Here is a 27,429-nt window from a genome sequence, read left to right as displayed (position 1 = left end):
AAGAGTAATTACTCGAAGGGTTTTATATATATATATATATATATATATATATATATATATATATATATATATATATATATATATATATATATATATATATATATATATATATATATATATATATATATATATTCATACAACATGGACCACTACATAATTACAACTTTTACGGTACATTATGGGATTAAATGCTTTTGTATTGGCATTTTTACGTAAATAAAATATTGCTTTCGATAATAATACAGTCCCTTATATATATATATATATATATATATATATATATATATATATATATATATATATATATATATATATATATATATATACATATATAATGTGTGATTGTAACCGGAGAAATTGCTTCTTCCTTGCAGCCAGGAAGGAAGAATCGGGTAATTTCTGAATTATTTTCATGTTGAAGAGTTTTGGTCTTACAAATAACAGAAAACCACGGGTAGCTTTTTAAGCATTTCTGTTTCTCCTCTGAATACCTGTTTTACCACACTTTATGGTGATCACAATCCTCAAGGACAATTTAATTCAGAATTTTCAATGGATAACTATAGCCGGGGTGGGATTTATCGATAACTGGAGGACTTGCAAGTTTGTTTTTGAAGTATTGAAAGGAAACATTTTTTTTATATGTCACACATTTAAAACGATTAAGGAATAATGCTTTACTTATCTGCTCTTGGCTCTTATTAAAGTTAGAAAGGTCTTTATTTAGCATAATGAGACTGAATAATTACAACTCCATTTATATCCCAAAAGATTTATCTATGTTGCTGCAGTATTTCTCCAAGTTCTGCCTCCTAGAATTAAATTTTATTTAGTCAGTTAATTTTGGTTCCTTTTAACTTTATTTCCTGTTATCAGGAGTACAAAACCATTACTGCTCGTATATTTATTTTTACCTTATTTGGAAAGTACGACATGTGCATTTGCCTGTTAGGGACTAGTAAATTAGTTTCGGTGGAGGAATATCTGGGAATATTCATGGGGAGGTGGTTTTCAGATTGGTGGGCAATGAGTATGAACCCTACTGGAGTGGGAAGTTTGGGAACTTTTGGTGTGGGCCGCTAACGTAGGTGGGACTTTGTTGGGAGGTTTGCCATTTTGGACTCAACTTGGAATGGGATTTATCGTGAAAGTATTAGGCAAGTTTTGTTGACGGTCAACAAGGATTCATTTGGGTGTATAATTATAGCAAAGAACTCTGCTTGGGAGCCTTGGACGTGGAACGCGGAACGGAACGTACAGTAGTGTCGTGCAGTAAGCTAACAATGGCGAGGTTATTGTGTACTTTGTATAGGAATTGGTGAGACGCAGCCAACAACTTTGTTATATATAAAAAGGAAGTGATTATTAATTTATATTCCTGTGATAATAATGTTATATCCAAAGATTTACGATAGTGTTTTCCTTATTAGGTTGTGTGAGAACAGTAGGCTGTTGTGGGATCCATGCTTCAGGTTTTGAGTGCAGAAGGTTACGCTGTGAAGATTTATGACTTATTATACTGGTGTTTCAGTGGGGAAGCTACATCGTGGTAAGTTTAATACATTAATGTCAACGTTTATGTAGTGCAGACCTTACAAAAGTGTTATTTGGCTTATTCTACGAGGAAAATATGGATTTTTAACTGAGATGCATATAGCCTAGGGTTTGAATTTGGCAGTTGTTAGGTTAGTTAAGGATGTTCTTTAATGTTTTGTGATTACAGTGTAAAAGGTTTATGTAAATAAATTTTGTGCCAGCTATCGATACTGATTATTTGTAATTTTTCAGCAACTGCACGTGTTTGTAGCAAAAAAGTGAAGCTCATAGTGGGTATCCATCAACTCCCCATTATCTGAGACGTGCATTCACAGTTACACCACATTTTGTTGGAGTAACAAGATAACATTTTGAATTTGAGGTCTTCAGGACTACGGCACTGAGTTTTGAATTTGAGGTGTTTACTGAAGGCACTGATTTTGTATCGTTTTAAATTTATATTTTGGTTACTCAGGACACGGCACTGAGAACAAGATTTTTCGAATATTTAAAAAAATGAGAAATAATGACTTATAATTTTCTTTTGTACTATACAATGAACTGATTTTGTATTGTTAATTTAAATGATGGAACTGTTTTATTTTGCAGTTATTGTAATGAGGACATTGGATTATGAAAACATCATTTTTTTTCGAAAATTTAAAAAACAGAGAAATCACATGTTTGATAACTTTGTCATAAATGACGTCAGTTAATGAGTACAGTTGATTTCTGATGATGAAGAAGGTTACGGTCAAGCAGCTCAAGGAGATTTGAAAGGCTTGGAACTTTAGGATATCTGGAAACAAGTCGAATTGTTTCAGCAATTTAGTGATTCTCCAAGAGCCGGTGGAAAGTGCATTGAGGAACATTTAAATGAGATTGTTACAAGTCAAGACATTATAGTTGACACTGAGTTAGGCGATATGGTTATTGAATCAGAACCAAACAGGCTTCCAGGATTGTCAGGCCTAGGAGTCCAAGAGGACGAGCTGTGCTTGGGTGACTGCATCAGTAGTTGGTGGTAAATCTGATGGGTCAAAGTGTTCTTGTAGGTTTACTGGTGGTTCAGTTTGTAGTAGAAAAGCATTGACAGCTGCCAAAAAGGATAAATTAATGGTTAAACTGAAGAAGTTTGCAGAAATGCATGCATTGGAGCAGGAGGAAGGTAGACTAAGACAAAGGAAAGAGGTTAAAGGTAGAGACAGATAGATGAGGCTGCAGCAGAGGAAAATGTATTGCAACCTTAACAGGTGATCCAGGCTTAAATTTCAAAGATGGTAATGAAAATCCACAAGCTAATAGGTTAAAGGACCATGCAGCACAGACAGGATTTGGTATAAGCCAAGGTGAAGACCAAATGGATATTGGTAATAAAGACAATACTATGCCTGGGAAACACAATTTGGACAGAAATAGTTGCAATATTAACAGTAGTGATATCCTTCAGGCTTTGATATCTTGCAATCTGAAAGGGTTGATGCCATAACAAGATATAATTAAATTTGATGGGGGTTATACAAAATATTTTAGGGTTTTCAATCCTTTGATGATGTATTTAGCACCAATCTGACTTCTGCTAAGGAAAAATTAAGGTATTTGAATTTGCACAAGGTAGGTAGGCCAAATGAAATAGTCCCAGCCAGTCTTCATTTAGAGGCTTCAGAGGGTTATAAGCAGGTTAGAGGATTATTGAGAACAGGTATGGCAATCCAGAGCAGATAGCTACAATTATCAAATGGAAGAATATTGATGTAAATGATACTGAGGGATTTTAGGAATATGCTGTTATGCTGAAAAGTTTTGCCACATGGAATAGCAAAGCTTCAGAATCCTAACAATGAAGTTAATTTTGAATAAGTTTCATCCTAGTGTGCGAGATCATTAGTGTAGGATTGCTGATGAGATGGTGAAAGAATGGAAGTGGTAAAATTTGATGACTTAGTAAAATTTATAGAAAAGGAGGCTAGGGTCTTGAAGAATCTGTTGTTTGGGTGCCACATGTCTGAGAGTAGGGATGAAGGTGGAATGATTAGGTAAGAGTTCATGGATAAGCAGAACTGATAATTCATCAGATCAAGGTTCTATGTGTAATAAGGTTATTAGTGCACAGGTTTCATGCTGGCATTGTGGAGGGCAATGTGCAATTGAGGAGTGTGACTAAGTAAAACTGAGACATGAAAACAATGTTACATAAGGAACTGGTATATTTATTAATATTGGCACAGAAGATAGTTCAAATGGAGTACAGGTGGCTCCTCTTGCTCAGGATAGACCTCTGGGTAATATTGCTATGTTTAGGGCTGTCAATAGAGGTGACAGTATTATGGGTATGTCAGTGGTCCCAGTTAGGGTAAGGTCTCAGGATGGGAAGGAAGTGTTAACAAAAGCATTTTTTTATAGCAGAAGTTCATCATGCTCCTATTCTGCCGAGTTGCTTAGGCAGCTGGGTTGCACATATGTCAGGATGGTTAATGTTACCATTGAAACTATGAGTGGAAGTAGGGAAAGAGTGTAATTTACGAGGGTAAAAATTGTTTTGCTTCCGCCAGTGTTGAGTATCACTCGGATTCCTGTCAATTAATGTGATTACGTTAGTACTGGAGACTTGGAACGCTGGCCACATTTACAAGGAATAAACATTCCAGAAGTGGATGTTGAGGTTGAATTGTTGATGGGAAACAGTGTTCCCCATATTTTTGAGCCTCAAGAAATTATTATTAACTCTACTAGTTTTTATGAGCTTCATGCAGTACGAACATTACTGGGTTGGGTAGTATGTGGAGCTAGGGGCCAACTGGATGAGGACCATATTAATAGGACTGCAGTGGTAAGAAGGTGCTTGGGGTTGGATACCATCCTCCTTGAAAACTATAATCATGACTTTCGGGACTTAGTATCTCCAAGGCATGACGTGTCAGTTGAAGATAGGAAATGGGTTAAAATGGTTCAGAAAGAAATTAAGATTGTAAATGGCCAGTGTGAGATAACATTACCTTTACATGGCAGCATTAGAAATTTACCTGAAACAAGAAGGGTTGCATTGTGCTGCTTGTATGGGCTGTGTCAGAAGTTGTTGGAGGATCGCTTGTATGCTAAGCAGTATTGTAAATTCATGAATGAGATATTAGAAATTGGATATGCAAAGAGTCGCTTCACATGGCCAGGTAGAAAATGTCTGGTTTATGCCTCATTTTGGTGTAAAGCAGGCAGATAAGCCAGGAAAGGTAAGAGTTGTATTTGATAGTGCTTTTAAGGTGGATGGAGTTTTTCATTAAATGATCTATTAGTGCAGGGTCTGGACATGATGAACTCTTCACTAGGTGTGCTTACTCGATTCAGGGGAGGGTTGTTTGCTTACGCCAGTGATATAACTACCATGTTTTATCAAGTCCGTGTGCCAGAGTGGCAAAGGGATTATTTAAGGCTCTTTTGGTGGGAAAATAGTTATATGGAACTTACTGAAAACAAGATGGCTGTGCATCCCTTTGGAACCTGCTCATTGCCAAGCATAGCAAACTTTGCACGGAAGCAAACAGCTAAGGATTTCCGTGATAAGGTTTCTTAAGTATGTGAAACAGTCCTTTAAAATTTCTACATGGACGACTGTTTTCCACCCTCTCCTAACAATTGATTCATAGTGCAACTGTTAGGTTTTCCTCCTGTTACACCTTTCAAATCTTTTATTGCCAGTTTCCATGTAAGTGCTGAATGACCTCAGGTCCCAGTGCTTGGTCTTTGGCATAAATTCTATACAGTATTCAATTCAGTTGAGGCACTTTTCAATGGTGCAACCCTTGCCTTACCCCATTATGAACCTGCAAGTGACATTACCCTCTTTATCCATAACTTTGAAGTATGCCACAGCTCCACTTGCATCTGACAATATATGCAACTGCACTAAATGCACCTTCTCCCACCTTACTGCCTTCAAACTAATTTTTATTCTTATAATTCTTGATTGATCAATTCTGTTTACCCAGTCCTTAATTCAGTTTGAGGTCTGAGGATTCTCACATCCTTGGTAGGTGATCTAGTCGAGATGGGTAATTTTTGTAGTCCTAAGAGGATTTACGATGACCAAGTTTGAGTCCCCATGTAGAGATTTTGTCTGTTGTTCCTGGAGAATGTCTGGGCAGGGGGGTCCCTGATTTAATAATGGGTTGGGAAATTTTCATACTAAGGCATTGGGAGTCTTGTGGGATTTGGGCACTGATAGTTTGAGAGTTGAGACATCAGAGTCTGATGTCCCTAAAACCAAACGGGAGCTACCAGCAGTTGCATCCATTTGTGATCCACTTGGTGTACTGGCACCAGTGCTGGTTGGAGGAAATTATGCAAAATTTGTGTCGTTTGTAGATTAAATGGGACAGAGCTGGATTCTGTTACTATAAACTGAATTAAGGACTGGGTAAACAGAATTGATCTATCAAGAATTATAAGAATAGAAAGGAGTCTGAAGGCAGTAAAGTCTTGCGTTATTTTTGTAATGACCAAGCTAGATATACATTTGTTGCAAATCAAGCTTCTGTGATACGAGAAGGTAATGATCAGAGCCAGTGGCACTATGTTGATTCAGAGTTAAATCCAGCAGGTGATGCTTCCTGTTCTAGGCAGTTAGAGAGGTGGAGTACTGGTCCTGAATTTTTAGTAAGGGAAAAGAGTTGCTGGTCATAAGAACCTCTTGGAATGCCATGTGGAGTAGAGGATTTAGAGGTTAGACATGAAGTAAGGTATAGGACTGAAGTAAAAGTTGGTAGGTTAGGTGACTGAAAATTACTGAAGAGCAACCTCTGAGGTCTCAGACTACTTAGGGCTGTAGGTTGGGTTATATTAATTGTTGGCTGGCTGTCTGGTAAGCATAGTAAGGAGTTTCGTGATTTTGGTCTGCATCTGTCCACCCATTTTTTTAGGGTTGGCAGAAAGAGTGGCAGTAAGATTTACTCAACATTTGATCTGTGGAACAGAAATATCTTGTCCAGAGAAGGATGGTACCATAAACACTTCTGGCCCCTTAATAAGATTGGATCCCATTTTGCAAAGTGGAGTATTAAATGTAGGAGGTATAATGTCTCAAGCAAATATCAGTCCTGGTGAAATGCATCCAATTATTCTACCAGACATTGTAATTCAGTACTACCATGAATGAGCAAACCTTATTGGTGTGATGTATGTTCTTGGACTGAAGAGAAAAATTTTGGGTAGTAAAGGGCAATGCAGCTGTGAGACACATATGAGGGAAAAGTATTAAATGTCGCAAACTGAGAGGTAGTCGTTTAATAACAAATGGCAGACTTGCCTCCTGATCAGTTGGAAGAGGGGAGACCACCCTTTTATTACACTGGATTGGATATATTTGGATAATTTTTCATTAAAAGAGGGAGATCACAAGTCAAGCATTCGGTTGCTATATTTACTTGTTTAAGTATGATAGCTGTGCACTTGCAGGAGGCTTCAAATCTTTCATCAGATTCCTTTATTAACACTTTACATAGGATTCTGGCTAGACATGGTCAGGTTAGGACAATTCGTTGTGATCAGGGTACTGTACTAATTTTGCGGGATCTCGTAAAGTTCTTGACTTAATTTTTAATTCTGGAAGAATCATAAAAAAAGGGATGAATTGCTTCATTCTGGATTGGAATTTATTTTTAACCTTCCAGGAGCTTCTCATTTTGGTGGAGTTTGGGAGAGAATAATAGGCATGGTTAGCAAGGTGTTAGATGTGGTTTTGGCGTGTCAACAAGTTGATTATGATGGTCTTTGTACACTTTTTTGAAGCTGAAGCTACAGTAAATATTAGTAAATAGTTGTCTCTTTTGAAAGTAATGAGCAATTGCCCCTGACACCAAACATGCTTTTTAACATGGGTGATTCTCCATTTGAATGTAATAATGTTTCAGGTAATTATTCTCTCCATAGGTGGAAACATACGACATTTGGCAGATCAGTTTTGGAAGCATTGGAAACATGAGTACTTGCTAGGATAATATACTTCAGTGCCATTGGTCTTTAGCTCGAGTTATGCAAGCTAATGTAAGTAAGGATGGGTTGGTGAGGTCAGTTAAAGTTAAAAGAGGAGGGAAGGTTTATGAGAGACCATCGTCAAAATTGATTTTGATTCTTGAAGATGGGCAGGATTTGGTCTCTGTTACATAGCTTGCTTTTGCATTGAGACCCTTTATATGCAAGAGGTTACAAGGGGGTGGGTGCTGATGCAGGAGTAGTTATCCAAATTTTGTCTCTCAGAATTATATTATTTTCTTTAGTCATTTAATTTTGGTTCTTTTTAACTTGATTTCCTGTTATCAGGAATATAAAACTAATACTGCATATTTTTACCATATTTAGAAAGTATGAGATGCACGTTTGTTCGTTAGGGACTAGTTTTGGTGGAGGAATATGTGGGAAGAGTCATAGGGAGGTTTTCAAATTGGGTATGAAGGTTACTTGGAGCTGTGTGCTAAGTTCTCCTTCATGCTGTAGTGATACTTGTTTGTTGGGAGGTTTGCCATTGGACTCTTAACTTGGATTGGGATTTATCATGAAGGTATTAGGTAAGTTTCATTGACGGTCAACAGGGATTCATTTGGGTGTATCATTATATAACCTAGAATTCTGTTTGGACATGGAGCACAGGACTTTGTGTCGAGCAGTAGGCTAATAATGGCGAGATGCTTGCTTGCTTAGTATAGGAATTGGTGAGACGCAGCCAACTACTTTATACGTAAAAAGGAAGCGATTATTCATTTATTTTCCTGTGATTACTGTATAATGTTATATTTTCCTTATTAGACTGTGTGAGAACAGTAGGCTGTTGTGGGATCCATGCTTCAGGTTTTGAGTGAAGGCTACTCTGTGAAGGTTTATGACTTATGCTGGTGTTTCAGTGGGGAAGCTGCATCATGGTAAGTTTAATACGTTAATGTCAGTGTTTATGTAGTGTAGAACTTAGTGCTATTTGGCTTATTTTAATGATGAAAATATGCATTTTAAGCGGAGGCGTGAGGTGTGATCATGAAGTATCATATTGATCCTGACCCCTGTTGTGCATACACACTAAGTTTTTAACGTCCTAGCTCACCTCTGCTCTTTACAGCAGTGCTTGGAAGGAATGCGTGTAGTCTGTGGTCATCACATTGACTATGATGGAGAAAGACGTGTATGAAGAAGAGTGTATGAGCCGCGCACAAGTGGTTCAGACGTTTTCAAGATGGCCGACAAAATGTCGATAGTGAGGAACGTTCTGGGAGACCCACAAGCAGCAGAACTGAGAAAAACATCGTTTTCTTCGACTACAAGGAAATTGTTCATCATGATTATGCTCCACCTGGTCAGACACTAAACAAAGAGTAGCCTACTACTGTGACGCGTTGCGACATTTGCGGGATGCTATTCATCTGAAACGGCCTGAATTGCATGCGTCTGGTGAGTGTCAATTGCACCTGCCCATTCAGCGCAGGTTGTGCAGCAGTTTTTGGCCAAGCACAACATCCCCCAGGTTCGACAGCCACCATGTTCCCCAGGTCTCGCCCTTTGCGACTTCTTCCTCTTTCCAAAAATCAAATCCCACTTGAAAGATGATTTCAGAACGTCAAGGAGCTCCAAGTGAATGCGACGAGGCAGCTGCTGATTATCCCAGAAAATGAGTTCCAGGAATGCTTCCATCAATGGAAACAGCACCGGTCAAGGTGTGTAGCTTCCGAAGGGGATTGCTTCGAAGGAAATTAAATGCTGAAATGGTACGTGTTGAAGTTTTCTTTTTACAATAAGCTGTAGGCCCCGTTGCTAGGTAACCAGTTGGTTCTTAGCCACCTAAAATAAGTCTAATCCTTCAGGACAGCCCTAGGAGAGCTGTCAGTCAGCTCAGTGGTCTGGTTAAACTAAGGTATACTTAACTTTTATAGCACCAGTCATGATACTTTATGGTCACACCTCGTATATAGCCTAGGAATTGAATTTGGTAGTTGTTAAGTTGTTAGTTAAAGATGTTCTTTAATGTTTTCTGATCACAGTTGAACAGGTTAATGTAAATAAATTTTGTGCCTAATATCGATACTGGTTACTTGCAACGTTCTAGTAACCGCACGTGTTTGTAGCAAATAATGGAGCTCATCCTGTGTGTGTGTGTGTGTGCGTATCCTTCAACTTCCCATTAGCCGAGATATGCATGCACACTCTAGGTTATACCTTAGCCAAATTTAAGATAAAAAAGAACAAATTTTCTCGCATGTATATTCAGCATATATTTGCTTCTTACAGAATCGCCGGAGACAAGAAATTGTGGAAATTCGGTTCAAACACAAGTGAGAGATAGAGAAAAAGAGAGAGAAGGAGATGAAAACTCCCAGAATGGGAGAGAGATAATATACAAGAAGTAAAAATGTGAGTATTATTGAATAAGTTTATTTTTGGACGGTAGTTCTTTTTGTATTTGTCTCCGTGAAGTTCAAAGGAGGGCTAAACTTTGATTTTTTATTTATTCAATTTATTCAAAGCTGAGTTTTGAAGTTATACTAGGATTGAAAATAATCATAAAATACATCATATCATACAGAAGTAATGTGATTAATACGAAGATATGATGTTGAGAAACTTTGTATTGTTTTCGTAAATACAAACCATTGCATGTAACAACTTTATATGGTAGAAAATTTATAAAGCTTACTCTAACCGGCTGGGAAATGATACATATTATCTTGCTTTCCCCAGTGGTTCTCAGCCATTTGTTGGGAGATGATGTATATTACCTTGCTTTCCCCAGTGGTTCTCAGCCATTTGTTGGGAGATGATGCATATTACCTTGCTTTCCCCAGTGGTTCTCAGCCATTTGTCGGGAGATGATACATATTACCTTGCTTTCCCCAGTGGTATGATACATATTACCTTGTTTTCCCAAGTGGTTCTCGGCCATTTGTTGGGAGATGATACATATTACCTTGCTTTCCCCAGTGGTTCTCAGCCATTTGTCGGGAAATGATACATATTACCTTGCTTTCCCCAGTGGTATGATACATATTACCTTGTTTTCATCCATTTGTTGGGAGGTTCCCCAGTGGTTCTCAGCCATTTGTTGGGAGATGATACATATTACCTTGCTTTCCCCAGTGGTTCTCAGCCATTTGTTGGGAAATGATACATGGTTCTCAGCCATTTTTGGGAGATGATACGTATTACCTTTCCCCAGTGGTTCTCAGCCCGGGAGATGATACGTATTACCTTGCTTTCCCCAGTGGTTCTCAGCCAGTGGTTATCCCAAGTGGTTCTCAGCCATTTGTTGGGAGGTGATACATATTACCTTGCTTTCCCCAGTGGTTCTCAGCCATTTGTCGGGGAAATGAGCATTGCTTTCCCCAGTGGTTCTCAGCCATTTGTCGGAGCTGATACATTACCTTGCTTTCCCCAGTGGTTTCTCATCCATTTGTCCCCAGTGGGGCCATTTGTTGGGAGATGATACGTATTACCTTGCTTTCCCCAGTGGTTCTCAGCCATTTGTTGGGAGAGATGATACCTTGCTTTCCCCAGTGGTTCTCAGCCTTGCTTTCCCCAGTGGTTCTCAGCCATTTGTTGGGGAGATGATACGTATTACCTTGCTTTCCCCAGTGGTTCTCAGCCAGCCATCCCAAGTGGTTCTCGGCCATTTGTTGGGAGATGATGATACCTTGCTTTAGTGGTTCTCACCTTGCTTTCCCCAGTGGTTCTCAGCCATTTGTCGGGAGATGATACAGTATTACCTTGCATATTACCTTACTTTCCCCACCTGGTTTTGCCCAGTGGTTCTCATCCATTTGTTGGGAGATGATGCATATTACCTTGCTTTCCCCAGTGGTTCTCAGCCATTTGTCGGGAGATGATACGTATTACCTTGCTTTCCCCAGTGGTTCTCAGCCATTTGTTGGGAGATGATACGTATTACCTTGCTTTCCCCAGTGGTTCTCAGCCATTTGTTGGGAGATGATACGTATTACCTTGCTTTCCCCAGTGGTTCTCAGCCATTTGTCGGGAGATGCTGATATACCTTGTTTTATTACCATTTGTTTTCCCCAGTGGTTCTCAGCCATTTGTTGGGAGCCATTTGTCCCCAGTGGTTCTCAGCCATTTGTTGGGACCTTATACATATTACCTTGCTTTCCCCAGTGGTTCTCAGCCATTTGTTGGGAGATGATACGTATTACCTTGCTTTCCCCAGTGGTTCTCAGCCATTTGTTGGGACCTTATACATATTACCTTAGAACCACCCATTTGTTGGGAGATGATATATATTACTTTGCTTTCCCCCAGTGGCTCTCAGCCATTTGTTGGGAGATGATATTACCTTGCTTTCCCCAGTGGTTCTCAGCCATTCGTTGGGAGATGATACATATTACCTTGCTTTCCCCAGTGGCTCTCAGCCATTTGTTGGGAGCTGATACATGTTACCTTGCTTTCCCCAGTGGTTCTCAGCTATTTGTTGGGAGCTGATACATATTACCTTGCTTTCCCCAGTGGTTCTCAGCCATTTGTTATCGTCCTTAAAAGTTTTAGTGTATTTCCATTCATAAAACTGATGAGACACCTCCGTTTACATACACACACGCAACCAGGCTTTCATTTTCTATTTCTGCACCCGGCAGTGGCAAAAGATTAAACAGTTTATCATCCAATTATGCACGTTTCAATTGCACCGGGAGAAACCTTGCTTTGTGTTGCAAACACAGTATTACTCCCTTGAAGCTCATTGCGAGTTATTTTCATGTGGAGAAGTGGAGGTATCAAGTTTAAGACGATGCGACTGTTCGCTATTTTCTTGGCGTTTCTAGTAATCCTCTTATTACCGGTATTTAAACACATTGAATGACAGACGCTTTCGTTCATTCACATTTCGAATGCCACGGTAAAGGAGATTGGGTGAAATTTACTCGTTTAGTGTGAAATGAGAATAAAAGATCCTAGTCGTTAGATCTGGGTAAAATAAGTGATGTCAATATATTACGGTTGCAGTGTTTTCTTTGAAAGCAAAGGCTGTTATTTTTCATTTCAAATGAAAAAACTGAGAATTTCTATATAATTTCATAGTTCTTTTATTTAACGAAAAAATTCATGTAAAGAAAGATCGAAAGCATGCAATTAATTGAAAGCAATCTGTGTTAAACTGCGTTTCAGGGATTTCATTCGCCTTGCTTACAAAAGTAAATATTTACCCAATTCCCTTTTCAAGAGGACACGGAGAGAATCATAGTCGATCTCTCTCTCTCTCTCTCGTTTCTTTAAACCTTTCCATAAACCATTATTGAGCGAATGAAGTAAAAATGACTGGCATCATAGATAACTCAGAGCCTTTTCCGTAAAAAACTGACCTTTACAGTTTCATTTGCGTTAATGAATTGCTAGAAAATAATCGTCTGTGAAAACCCCCAGGGCAGTCGGTGGGGAGTTTTGTTGTATAGTATAGGTGCTAAGGAGGTTTCTGTATGATCTGCTGAGGTTTCGATTGAGAGAAATTTGCCCCAGGCATCACTCTGAATTCTGTTTAGGAATGACTGAGTTACCTTTTTGTTTTAGTGGTATTTATCATTTTATCTGGTAGAAGTCTTTTGGTCCACTAGGTTCACAGACCCATCGGTGTTGTGTACAGGAATCTCCTAGTCTTAATATGTTGATTTGTGAAAAAGTGAGGCAAACATGCATACCCTTAAATCAGCTGGAACGCCTGGGATGGATGTTGGCAATAAGCTAACAGCCCAAAACTTAGATTTTGAAAACTCAATGGACCTTGATCAAGTCCACTTGTCATTTCAGCAGGGCGAGCTGTGAAGGTCAGTCTTTTCCCACAGCCATTCTGTTCAAGTGCTTAACTCTGTATTTTCATTTAGAATAAATAGAAAACTCATTGATGCTGAATGATTTTTCTCAAAAACTAAGGTAACTATCATGATGTCGACAAGTCGTCAGTATCCAGACAAAATTTCCCTTTCATACACATAGGTGGTTTCCGCTTGTATAAACGTAGACATTTGCTGCTGCGTAGAAAAGTCGTTGATGTCCACTTGAAATGTTCTTTGCATGAATATAAGAAATTGTAACCTTGTGGAAAACATTCTGAAAGCAGCAATTTGAATTAAGGCGGAAGAATGTTAGTACGAAAATGTCTATCTGATTTACATTTCAGTTAAGCTGTCAAATTCTGAACAAATTTCCTCATGCCATTATTAGTACGAGATATTTTAGGCGGTAATCGAATAGGCACGGACTTAATATACCGTATCTGAATAACACAATAAATAAAAAATACAGAGATAGAGGTAATATATCTTTCTCGTTCAATTCTCTGCATTGTCTAAACATCCAAGCTCACCGTTACGAACTCGAGTTTTATCGGAGGCGAAAGTTGTTAAAATCCACTCTCTCTTGCAGATCTATTTGTACTAATGTACAGCTTTCCCCTTGGGGCCCCGAAAATATCTTTTGAAACGCCGGGACCTCCTTCAGATGATAGTTCCTACGGCGTTTGACGCTCGGAATGCATCGCATAATACGCGTACCGAATGCAAACGCCTTCCCGAGGGTCTGTGTGTCAGCTCTTCTTCTCTGCATTATTCCTCATAAAAGTGACGAAGGACGATTCAATTTCCGAAATTCGCTCTTAGGAAAATTTGCGTAAAATTCTTCCTTCCGCTTTTCAAGAATTCTTGCCGTTACTCTTTTGTTTTAAGCTTATTTGGTCCGTCGTTACAAAGTTCCTAAATTATTGTTTTAAACATTTTATCTATACGTGGACCTTGCATATGTTCTGAATTCAAACATGTATAAGACGGACCTTGCATATGTTCTGAATTCTAACATGTATAAGACGGAGCGTAGTCAATCTCATATAATATTATTACCCATTGTTTACTTTCACTATTAAAGACAAAAATTGGCCCGCACACCCTGACATATTCCGAAACAAGTGTGTCATGTCAATCAATATTGCCTATTTCTTTGCCTCTCAGCATAGGTTCGTATTTTTACGTAAATATCCTGGTAGATATTTGCAGCTCAGCCAGTGTTTCCCCTAAGATTGAATAGGAAACAGCTGAGGAACTCCTGAACAAAACGGAAATCGGGAAAATAACCCTGAACGGGAACGCCAGGTTTTCTTTTTTATCTGGTAACAAGAAGGAAGTTAAGCTGCTAAACTTTTCCGCATCGTGCTCGGAAATCCTTTTGATATCACAGAGGGTAATTTGGGACAATAAGCTAACAGGATTTCCCTTCCACCTTGCGCGAGTGCCAATAGAAAAATAGAAGCGACGTTCTGTGTCCCTCTGACGGCCAGCGTTTCTTGACAGCTGTCACCGCAGTGCCTGACAGTGACAGTTGGCTTCAAAGCTTAAGCATTTCATCTTTCCAAAAGGGTGAAAGTTTCATGATTTTGCAAAATGGGACAAAAATTGATTTCTCTGTGACCTCATTCTGATTTTAGAGAACAGAATCAGCCATGGTCCAAATCAGCATTAAATTTGTGGAGAAGGCCCTTGGTCAATAATGAATAGCAAAAATTTGAAGTGTTGATGTTTTTCTGCATCAATTCATTCAGGTCGAATTGAAACCACGAGTAAATATTTCCCGTAACTTAATTTATTAGCTAATGAGAACGTATCTGTTTTCGTTTTTGTGGGTATAGGCTGGGTATGTTTCTCTCCGTTTACGATAACTAAATGTTTAATTCCATTTCATTGCGATCATTCATTTGAGGTTGATCGACTAAGTTGTAAGATCCTTGGGACTTGTTGTTCATTGAAAGGTCCCACTTCAGTGGTCTCCCATGTCAGTGTGTACCCAATATTATTTGCAGTTTTTGTCAATTTGCAATAGTCTAAAGCAAACCGTTATTAACATATGTATTACTGACACCATTGTTAATCATAGCCAATAAGATCCTCACCTTTTCTCATAGAGCTATACCGTCTTTGCAAAACTAAAAGAAAAAAAATATAAACGAAAAATGACTTCCGCCATAATTCTTTTCTTGAGTTGGTATATTATTATCCAAATATAATAGTGATGAAATCCTGATAAAGCGAGCGAGAGCTGTATTTTGAGTTAAAAGTATATTTTTGGCCTTAGTTACTACATTTTTGCAGGAAATATCTACACTTGCCAAGCCTTCACAAAACTCAGTATATCGAGAGATAGGAAAGATACACTCACTTTATATCACTTTGTTGGCGTCTATATTAGCCTCCTCATAAATGTACACAGATGGTTCATCAGCAGTGCGTCTAACCCCACTGCACGCGCAGTGCCACTGAAACCTACCGTACACATATTCTCTCGCTCCCTGTATATTTAGACCATTCATATCGAGTATCTCTATCCAACAATTTCTAGGTCGTCCCTTCTTTCCACATGATCGGGCCATCTCAAAATATTCTAATCTTTCAACCATCATGAATCCTTTTATCATTTCTTCTAAATTCCTCCACATTTCACACACTATCAATTCATGCCAACAGCTTTGACTGTTTTCTCTCATTTGCATTCAACACCCACACTTCACTTCCATAAAGCAAGAGATGGCTTAACGTCCCCATTGGCTTTCAGAGATAATTCAAGTCTCTTCCAAATCTTCTGCTGACACCTCGCATTCTTGCTCGCTGTATTTAATCTATACCTCCATCTTCTCCCATCCTACTATCACCCGTTATTTTTAAAACAAGATACTTGAATGAATCGACCAAATCCATTCCTGTACTATCCGTATCAGTATTGAGTGCGAACTGCCAAGTAGTTTTTTTTTTTTTTTTTTTTTTTTTAGTGACAGGCATAGTCAGGGTTCCCCACGAGGGACAGCTCCTTTCTATAGCTGTTGTAAGCGGGGTTAGAGTTGTTAATCCATGGTAGTATATATACACACACATACATATGTACATACATATGTATGTATGTATATATATATTGTATATATATGTATTGTATGTATGTATATATATATATATATATATATATATATATATATATATATATATATATATGTGTGTGTGTGTGTAGAATCTACTGGTCACTTTTACCAGACACATATGTAATTCTGATAGCCACAATGCCCTCTTAACTTTTCGAATTCTTTCGCTTTTTGGATATGCTTGTAACTACGAAGCCGTAACATCCAAACACAAGAAATTGAAGAGACCGGCAATCACAAGTCTCTTCAATTTCTTGTGTTTGGATGTTACGGCTTCGTAGTTACAAGCATATCCATAAAAAGCGAAGAATTTGAGAAGTTAAGAGGGCATGGTGGTTATTAGAATTACATATATATATATATATATATATGTATATATGTGTATGTATATATATATATATATATATATATATATATATATATATATATATATATATATATATATATAAATATATAATAATCATATATATAATTTTATGAAAACTAAAAAAAGGGTCCAGCACAAATCTCATATAAATAACAAAAAAGTATTTTATATAGAGTATAGTAACTTCTACCGTTTTCAAATAATAATGTATTCAGCAAAATTGTTCAAATGGGACACACCAGGGCCATAATGCAAACACTAAGCACCCGAGGCTTATGTTATTAGTCTACTTAATTACGGCAATTTGAAGCATCCGGCTTTGAAATGACGTGCCTTCCACAAGTAGCGACACATTAGCTGGGGAATTAAATGCATTTTAAAGTGAAAGACTTTTGAAGTCGCTTTCATTTTGACAGACTAATGACATGACTCTGGCACAAGGGCCATAGAAGCCTGATTGGATTAGTGTTTTTTTTTATAGGGAGCAATTGGAGAAAAGATTAAGATTAAGAATCTTAAACTCTGGGCATAGTCGTCCCCTTTAGTCGTACCCATAATAGACTTCGCATCCCCTAATTGCCTGCCTAATAGAAATTCGTTCCTGCAGAAGTAAAGCACCAGGGAACTGCTAAATCCATTATTGGCTTCTAAAGGGATAGAAACTCAAAATAAAACTGCCGTTGGTTTTTCCTTTTTTGTGTTTATGAAGAATGGTTTTTTCATACACATTCACAAACGCATATATATATATATATATATATATATATATATATATATATATATATATATATATATATATATATATATATATATATATATATATATATATATATATATATATATATATATATACATACACACATACACACACACGTTTGTGAATGTGTATATGAAGAAGACAATTCTTCATAAACACGAAGAAGGAAAACCAATGCACGTTTTATTTTGAATTTCTGTGTATGTATATATACAGACCCACCCACATATGTTTTATATATATATGTATATATATGTGTGTGTGTATCAAATAACATTAAAATTTTCCTTATTACATAACTCGGTAAATAGCTCGGCACAATACCCATAACACAGGTAATGGTTTGAATGCTTTGGTCACAGGTCTCTGGCGAATCATGAAATTACCTGTGCAATTAGATAACACTGGTTCGTACCAGGTGCACCAGTCGGTTAGGAAGATATTAAAAAAGATTGGTAAACCCTCCCTGCTAATCCCCCCCAACATGGACAGACATAAACATGTACTTCACAGCTGTTACAAGAAAAACATTGGTCTCAGAATATGCTTGCTAACAAATTTGGTATATTTTGCATGGTTCAGATGTGTGCTGCCAATAAAGAACTTTGCAGCCCTATTTGTGTGGAATGAAACTTAACACTCGTTCTTCTTTAAAAGTGAAAGGCACCATTACTTTTTTTCTGTAACTGAGTGGAAACTAAATCAGGAGAATTTGTGATAAAGTCAATAAGTAAGGGAACGCAAGATCACGAAAGGAGACAGTAACCTTTTAATCCAAATCCAGCTGAAATTCTTAGCGATCGGATATTCAGGGTTTTTTCCTCGTATTTTTGAGTGCAAGAAATTAGTTCCTCTGGCTACAAACGGGCACAGCGAAACTTTTGTTTCTAATTATATTTAAGTCCTACGATTTTACAATATAAGAATGAAAAATGCACAGCAGTGAATAAATTTTAAATAATTATTCTGCTATGCACATTTTTCATTTTTATGTTTGGAAGCCATATTTTCTATAACATGAAAAAGATTGTAATACTGGAATATAATCACATTTCTGTGATACTGCGTTGAAATGCCCCCTTCCTCAAAAAAGAACAAAAATTAGTAGCTTTTAAGAAAATAGGATTCTGAAACAATTATATATCACTGGATGAAAAGACACATTCAAAATTAAATTAAATAAAATTAAGGTCTTTTGACATATTTTTGTAATGGTTCTTAGAATGAGATGCAAGTGGTAGTGTTTTTAAAATATATTCTAAAATGTCTCGTAGGAATCTAGACATGAAGAAAATAGATTCATAGTGAAATCAAATTTTTCATTTCTTATTTTGCTGCTTTTTTTTTCCTTAACATTGTTCATTGCACAACTCCCTTTATGAAATGAGAAAGGAAATGTCTGTCTCATGCAAGGTTTAAAGTTTAATTAACTTTTATAATTCTAATAATGCTCTTTTCCACTAGATTTTCCTCTCCATAGTGACCAATGTAAAGAGTCGTCACATTGATATAATTCTAATCATGCTTTTTTACACTAGAATTTCCTCTCCATAGTAACCAATGTAAAGAGTCGTCATATTGATATTTATTACATGGTTTTACTTAACTTGACTTTTGCATCTTTCTGTCTGTTTGGGTCAAAACTTGTAACTTAATTTTCGACCTGTTCCCTTCGTTCGATGGACTTGAAATTTTGCATGGTTTCTCAATCCTAGTGACAATACAACCTTAATGATCAGCAGGTCAGAAGTGACCTCTAGTGACCCTACAGTGACCTCTCCCAGTACCTCAGGATTTGTATGAAAAACACTGGCGTTTTCATACCTTCTTTGACTCTGTAAAATAAGTTAACTCGACGGATTTTTCAAACCTCCTTTGGTTCGACAGGATATCACGTTCAACTTTCGTTAGCTACAATCATAAATTAGTTACAATTTCTGTCAAAACTAATACGTATATAAAAAAATATAAAAATGTTATTAAAACACGCTTTTATTAAAATGAACTAAAAAGTAAAAAATAATTTTTTGAGACACCATGATTTTCTTTAATTGTATCGTGTCTACAAAAATAAAAGTGTGGGCGCCAAACATGGAAGGAAATGCCACCAGAAATTAAAAAAAAAAAAATTCTTGTAGCATTTCTTTCCATGTTTGGAGCCCACGCTTTTATTTTTGTAGACATGATTAAATGCAAGGAAATCCTGGTGTTCTCAAAAAATTATTTTTTACTTTTTAGTGCATTTTAATAAAGCGTATTTTACATTTTTTTTAATTTTTAGCACTTTTAGTCGGGTAATGATCTCAATTGAATCTGGACATCATTTAATTAGTTATGAAAGTACACAAACGACGTACGTGTGGTAGTTCAGAAGAGGTGAACTATATACAGTACAGCCTGAATAACCAGTAAAACGGTACAAATAAAAAATTAGAAGAAAGAATAAACACGGATGATAAAATATTTGGAACCATCACTTCACAGCACTATGGCTGACGTCATACACCATAGTCCATTGATAAGCCCTGGTGCTGTGTCAGAGTGGCTGGCTGTTAAATCCCCCTCATTTATGCAAATCCTGGTTTGTTAATGACGTGCCTCTTCACCTGTGATATTTACAAATTCCATGGCGGTACTTTTAACTGCGATTACGTGATGAATTCTGAAACGCTGGACATCACAAACAGTGATGTATGTTAACGGCATAGGGAATATCGGTTCGTATAATCAGTGTTTTATTTTGTGCTTTTTCAGCTTTTCCTTAACAAAATTGTAGATTTGTGCTTCGGTTTAAACGAAAATATCCCCGATGAAATGTATTAAATCCTCTTTCCCAGATCAGTAACGTCGAGTAAATGTTGAATTGTTAAAGGCTACACGCTTCGGATTTCCATCTAAATTGAAAGGGTCATTGCTTAGTACTGATTTCCCCCAAATGTTACCATTTCTCTGGATCAACGACATGGCCAGATCTCTCTCTATTCATCGCGCTGTCCCATTTCCATGATTAATAAAAGCAGGAAGGAAACGTGGAGAGATAAATTCCCTCGAATCTCCGAGGTGCATCTCAGTGCTACTGAACCTTTGATTTCCTTTCATTTAGACTGACCCCTGCTGGTGTCGTCTTCGTGTACCGTACCTGCATTTCCCTCAATTCAGATGGAACCCTGATTTATTGTTTCATCTTGCTGCTACCCATCTGAATCTCTTGTCTGCTCCGTTGTGATAATTTGATTGGAAACCCTCTCGAGTGCCTCGTCCGTTTCATTCCATTGTCTCGAAACCATTCCACATCATCATCATCATAACTCAATCGAACTATAATGAAGTGTTTCTTTCTTTATTCATTCTTATCTCTCAGCCTTCATTATTTCCAAGTACTCATTACGTGGCCTGAGGCTCTCCGCTGCCTTGTATTGTCAAAATAAAAAACTATATTTTGGGGGTAAATATTTATTCATAGATTCCCTAGGGATACATTTTTGTAAGGGTATTGTGGTAGAGATAGTGAAGAAACTAGGCAAGAGTAATTCACTTTTGGTTATAATTTCTATTTTAAAGTAAAAAGTTTACATATATTTATATATATATTTATTTATTTATTTATTTATTTATACATATATATGCTTCTACGTCACTTAATAGCATATGACAGCATATTCAACCAAGGCCGCAGGAACAATAAAAGGAACAAGTACCAAGCACTTTTGCGATTTCCAAATGTGTGGGAAGCAATACGAAGGCGCTAGGTAATTCTTTCTTTCATATTTCCTGTGGCTTTATCTGAATATATATATATATGTTTGTTAATTAAATTATCCTCCAGAGTGGAATTATTCTTAGATATATTTTGATGGCAGCTGTGATGAAATAAGAATTTCGCTACTGAAAATGTATGTTAACCTTAAACCTCATTTTTTATAATTATACTCCTTTCGTGATCAAGAGTTAGTTATAATTATAAGTAATGGGCTTTTATGAAAAACTGTTTTCCCTTAAAAATAACGACACTAAAATAATTTGTAGCATGTTTTACACACTGTAATTTAACTGAAATGTAGTTTTCACGTAAGTTTCAAACTAACAACTCAATGTTATTAATGTGAGTATTTTAATCAACAATTATTCTTATAAGTTTTTGAGAAAATAAAAACGTTTAGAGTTCTCATTAAGGTTCAGTAAAACATAAAATTGTCGTTTCCAGAAACTGCCTCGGGAGTTTAGAAAGATACCAAGAGGAAATTAAAACTGACGACGTTTGAGGTCATTTCAGCTCTGCTTCGAAGACCTCATTGAAATAAGTAAGGCATGTCTTGGAAGAAAACCTTATAACAGTGCACGATAAGAAAAAATATAGGAAAATTATGAAAGAATGAACAGACCCGATATGGCTTTAAGCTCAAGAAAATCCTGCAACGGCAAATTAAGAACTCTGGAATGGAAAAACGAAGACTTTCGTATCAGGCAGAGTACCAGCTTATAAATTAAAGCTCCATGAGGCCTTTCCAGCAGTAATCCCTTTGGTATGAACTAAGACTATATGGAAATAGAGTAAAACAATTTGTTAAAATGTTACATAACGTAAGCCTTTAAGGGATAATTTGGTACGAATTGTTAGTTACTGTTACTGACGAGATTGATGCAAAAAACTACACGACGCAGATAGCCACTAAAGAGAACAAAAATAAGTATCTTAAAAAATGTTTCGTATTATCATCCCATTTTAAGTAAATATCATCTGATCTTCGCCAGCTATTTAGGGCAAGATCTTTTAAATATGGATAGTTATAATCTTCATTCCCTTTTTTTAAAGAGGAGTTCAAGCACGTATTGCATTGCATTTATTACTTAAGAATAATGAATTAATTAAATACTAATGTCGCGTAACGTTTAGAATTAAATCATCTCCATTCAGTGCCAGGTAACTTATAATCAGCCAATCATCCAGTCAGTACCCATTTAATGTTATAAAACCTGCCTGCTGGTTTTATTGTACATGCCAGAATAGGATGGTGGCTTCCATCAGGTGAAGCTGCCAAAGCCAAAATGTATAATATGACACTAATGTGCACAAAATAACAAAAAATTTTCCCCGGATGGAGAGAGATACAGGCAGACTGTCAGGTTTTCATTTTCATTATAAACTACAAGGAGTTAATTTATCAGAGTAGGTTTCCAGTGATTCTCTCTCTCTCTCTCTCTCTCTCTCTCTCTCTCTCTCTCTCTCTCTCTCTCTCTCTCTCTCTCTCTCTCTCTCATTTTTGTATGATCAGGTATAGCATGCTTCCTAACCACGATTACTTTATATGATAAGAGACTTTTTTTTTTTTTTTTTTTTTTTGAAAATCAACTTTAACAGCTTGAAAATCAATACTTTAAGCATCTTTCTTTTCTCATTCTTTACAGATATGTTTGGATTGCCGTATACTGAACTCTTTATGTTTGGATGGCCGTATACTGAACTCTTTTATGTTTGGATGGCCACATATTGAACTGTTCAGTAATTCCAAGATAGCAAGAAAAATCACGGAGGTTCTAGAGCGACGAAATTTATTTTAGAGTATAAAAAAGGTGGGTATCTTTACCTTGTTTCTTTCAATCCACCAGAATAGTATGAATTTAGTGAAGTTGTTAAATGAGTCTTTTGCTTTTTTGTTTAAGATAATAGCTAGAATTATTTGTTTAATAAGATAATAGCTAGAATTATATCTCTGATCATTCATACCTATTGAGGTTTAGTTATCTGATAAAATCATCAGATTATCCGACTTTATCATTACGAAATGTAACAAGTGATATTTTTAGTGGTATGCGTTTTACCGTGGTATGTTTGATGTACAAGTTATGTTCACTGCATTTATTCCCTTGTACCCTTATATTGATTTTATTCCCTTGTACCCTTATGTTGAATATTTCATCCTAATGTTAATATACTATCGAAACTCAACGTGTGTTGGAGCTTACTTTGCAAATTTCCCCTTCCACAGATATGTCTATGGATGAAGTTCTGGAGGGCCTACAAAACGAAGTGATTCGCCGAAGGGAATTACACAGCCGCAAGCGCATGGAAAGAGAGCCTTTTGCTGTTTCTACGTGAGACTTTGACGCCTCTCCTTTTGCTGTTTCTACGTGAGACTTTGACGCATCACAGAAGTTGACTTGTGCCCAGGGAAAGCAGCCGCATGCCAAGAGAACCAATTGAAAATGATTATTCTGATGGGTGTCAAGATGCAGAATTGGTACAGAAGTTAATTTCCTTAGACACTAAGTCGCCGTTACAAGACTTCTTCATAATTTGTCAGCCACATGAAGCTGCCAAAAATGGAACCTCCGCCATACGTGCTCCAACCAACAGTAATGCGTTGTTTCTGCCTACAAGAAGGAAACAATAAGAAAAGTGAAAAGCCACAACCTTCAGAACAGACATCAACACCAGTTCATTTATGCCAGTGTTGTGCCTGTCAGCATGGCCAGATGTGCCCAGCAGCTAAAAGTACTTGGTCATTTGCCCAGGACAATTAAATGCCCTGCTAGCAAAGTCCAGTGCCGCTTCTACCATTGCACTGGACACTGATAAGTGCTGTAGGGAAATGAAGGGATGAGATGGGTCTTCAAGCAAGTAATACCTTCTCCAACACCAGCAAGAGTGGTACCTCCTCCAACTCCAGCAAGATTCTAGATTCAACAAAGAAAAGCTGTAGTCGCTGAGGATCACCTTCCTACATCAATTCCAAAACACCCAAATGCATCTGTCCTCCTGTTATTTGGCAATGTTAAGTCTCACATACAGATGTTGCCAGACACAGATGTGGACGTCACTGTGATTGGCAACAACATTTTGAAAGCTTGGATATCCCCAGGAGCAGCTTGCAGCCTCCTCTGCCAACTGTCATGTTCACTACGAATGGGTCTTAAATGGCACCTGCTCTTTGTACATTCCAGGCTACCCTTACCCTTGGCAAGTGGTCTTGTTCTACAAGGATTCAAGTCCATGAAAATGCCCAGAATTCCCTAAACCCATTTTGGAAGTAAAACATGTCAACATACACAAGGAGCTATCCATCTCAGCCACCACACCACCTTCAAAAAGTAAAGAATGTTTCCTACGAGTATTCAAGGGTGTGTTGGTCTCCAAAGAAGACAAAGTCAAATCATCTCAAGCCTATGGTAGGTCTTCCCATAATGATCCACCTGAAGGATGATGCAGTGCCCTTCGCCATACACACTCCAAGACAGATTCCATTCACCTTCAAGGATCAGGTCAAGGAAGAGCTGGATTCCATGGTGGCCTAGGCAATAATCAAACCTGTTGGTGATGATCCTTCAATCATGTGCCACGCCCTTGTTGCCATTACCAAGAATGAACCAGGAGTATGCATTACCATTGACCTCGCCAAGTTTCCATCCCAGCACACCCTTTGCAGCTATTCATAGTGTGGACCCAAAGGCTCAGTATTTCACAACAGCTGGTGCCCTCTTTGGGTACTGGCAAGTATCTGATATGACCGGTTCAAATACTATAGAGGACTGATAAGCTTCACAGCTACTGGAGATGCCTTCTGCCTGTGAAGTGGTATGACCCTTCAAGGAGTCAAAAATTGTGTTAAAAGTCATAGATGATATTCTTTTCCATGATGAAGACTACCATACACAACTTCAGTGTATCTATGAAGTGCTCACCAGCTGCCGCAACCTTCAACAAAGTTGTGGTCACCGCACCTGCCGTGAACTTCTGTTGATATACTTAAGAAACAGTTGGTGCTATCAGGGATTTCCGAACCCCAGCCATCTTGATTAACCTCCAATCATTCATGGGACAGGTGAACAGTAGCAGAGTTCACCCAATATCTCTGCTGCAGCTCAGCCTCCTGATAAGCCCAAAGAGAACATTTGTTTGGATACGTAATCATGAGGCTTTTCAATGCGCAAAGTTAGCTCTCACTAGTCCACTCGTTCTTGCCCTTTTCAACTCAGACATACCTGTCGTCCTTCAGATGGATGCCTCACGACTCAGCACAGTTGGATATGCCCTCCTGCAGGACCAAGGTGGTGGAACCCTACACCTAGTTCAGTGTGGCTCTTGGTTTCTTACTTGAGCTTGAGATGCTAGCTGACATCTGGGTAGTGTTGAAATGTAAGCTATTTAACCGGCCTACAAAATGTCGCTGTAGTGATGGATCACTGCCCTATCATACCTATTTTGAATTACTACACATTGGATGCTACTGAGAATCCCTGCCTCCAATGCCTGAAGGAAAAGATTTCACCCTACCTCTTCACAGCTGTTTGGTGTACTGGCAAGTAACTTTGTATTCCTGATGCTTTGTTTCGAGCCCAGTCAGCCTCCCCACACCAGAGGATGAGATCTCAGGTGCTGCTTTTGCCACCCATCTCCAAGCTGTCATGACTGTGAAAGCCATCACAACTTCAGAAGAGTCTTCAGCTCAAGTTGCTGATAGGATTCTCCAGGATCTTCAGGCTGCAGCAAGAAGATTCCTTCATCTGCTTAACTGTCACCTCAGTATTTCCTTCCAGCAGATATATTCTTCACAACCCCTTACTCCCATACTGGAAGACCTCTACACCAACAGTGAACTAGTCTTGTACAGAGCAAGAATTGTAGTTTCTGCTGCCCTCTGCCACTGCACCTTATTCCTCTTACATAACAACCACAGAGGTGTGGAAGCCACCAAGCGCCAGAAGCAGACAGGCCAAAACCAGTATCAACTCGTGAGTCATGCCAGACATTGCAGCCATTCAAACAACAATAACCCCCTACAGAATGATGACACCCCTACAAGGCCTTTTGATTCCATCTCAGCAGATTTCTTCATTGTTGCAGGGAAATCTTTCTTCATCATAGTCAACTGACTTTCAGGTTGGCCTGTTGTTGTCCCTTGCAAAGAAGATACTACCACCTCTAGCATCATCAGGATCTTTTGCTGTTACTTCCAGGAAATTGGTGTTCCTCTTCGCCTCAGGACTGATGGAGGACCACAGCTCACCGGCGCTGAGTTCTAGGAATTTATGAAGCATTGCAGAGTTCAACATACAATAACCTCACCACATTACCTGCAATCAAATGGTCATGCTGAGTATGCTGTGAAGTCAATCAAGCACCTTATTGTAACAACAGCACCATCCAGCAAAATCGATTGTGAAGCATTTGACCAAGGATTGTCAAGCTCCAAAATATTAGTTTCACAGGGTGTTCCCCCGCCCAGATGCTGTATGGCCGACCTTTCACGTCATGCATTCCTGTCCACCCTCAGTCATTTTCACAAGAACTGCAGGTGAAGACTGAGGACTGCCTGTCGTGCTGCTGCCCATGCTGAGCAGGTCAAGACCCAGTGCAACAAGCAAGCTCGTCCAAAACCTAGGCTGAGTGGTGGACAACAAGTTAAGATCCAAGGCTTGACATCGCACCGCAGGGACAAAGGTCCAGGGATTATGAGTTTTGTCTCCAGAGTGGTCGTGTGCGGTGGCGAAACCGTCCTTTCCTTTGCCCAGTGACATCTTCTAATGTTGACCCCTTCCCCACTTCCTCCAAGACCCCTTGCTCCAACCTGGAAAAGCAGTCTTCAGATAATGTCCCCACAGTGATCCCATGTCGTTTTCAAAGGCTCAGAGGAAAGGGGTCTGCTCTTGAGTGTGCTACGAGCGTGAGGGGGAAGGGAGGTGTTGGTATGTGAAAGATACTGTGGTATGTTTGATATACAAGAAAGACTTTGTATATGTTCACTGCATATATACCCTTATATTGGATATTTCATTCATATGTTAATATACCATTAAATATCTCCCTTATCAATAATTGTCCCGATGGTCACATCTAAATTGTTCCCC

General features: G+C 38.1%; 1 long non-coding RNA gene across 2 annotated transcripts; it reads left to right on the top strand.

The window, feature by feature from the left end:
• Positions 1–1,288: 1,288 nt before the first annotated feature.
• LOC136851930 (uncharacterized) lies at positions 1,289–27,429 on the top strand. Of its 2 annotated transcripts, XR_010857005.1 has the most exons (7): positions 1,289–1,549; positions 8,332–8,444; positions 8,636–9,278; positions 9,799–9,921; positions 21,788–21,884; positions 22,990–23,154; positions 23,571–27,429. It is a non-coding gene; the product is annotated as an uncharacterized lncRNA (long non-coding RNA). The 2 variants fall into 2 exon arrangements; XR_010857006.1 differs by lacking the exon at positions 8,636–9,278 and having other exon boundaries at positions 1,372–1,549.

The sequence above is a fragment of the Macrobrachium rosenbergii genome, chromosome 24 (genome assembly GCF_040412425.1).
Source record: "Macrobrachium rosenbergii isolate ZJJX-2024 chromosome 24, ASM4041242v1, whole genome shotgun sequence".
Taxonomy (NCBI): domain Eukaryota; kingdom Metazoa; phylum Arthropoda; class Malacostraca; order Decapoda; family Palaemonidae; genus Macrobrachium; species Macrobrachium rosenbergii.
This window is presented reverse-complemented; position numbering and strand designations above follow the sequence as displayed.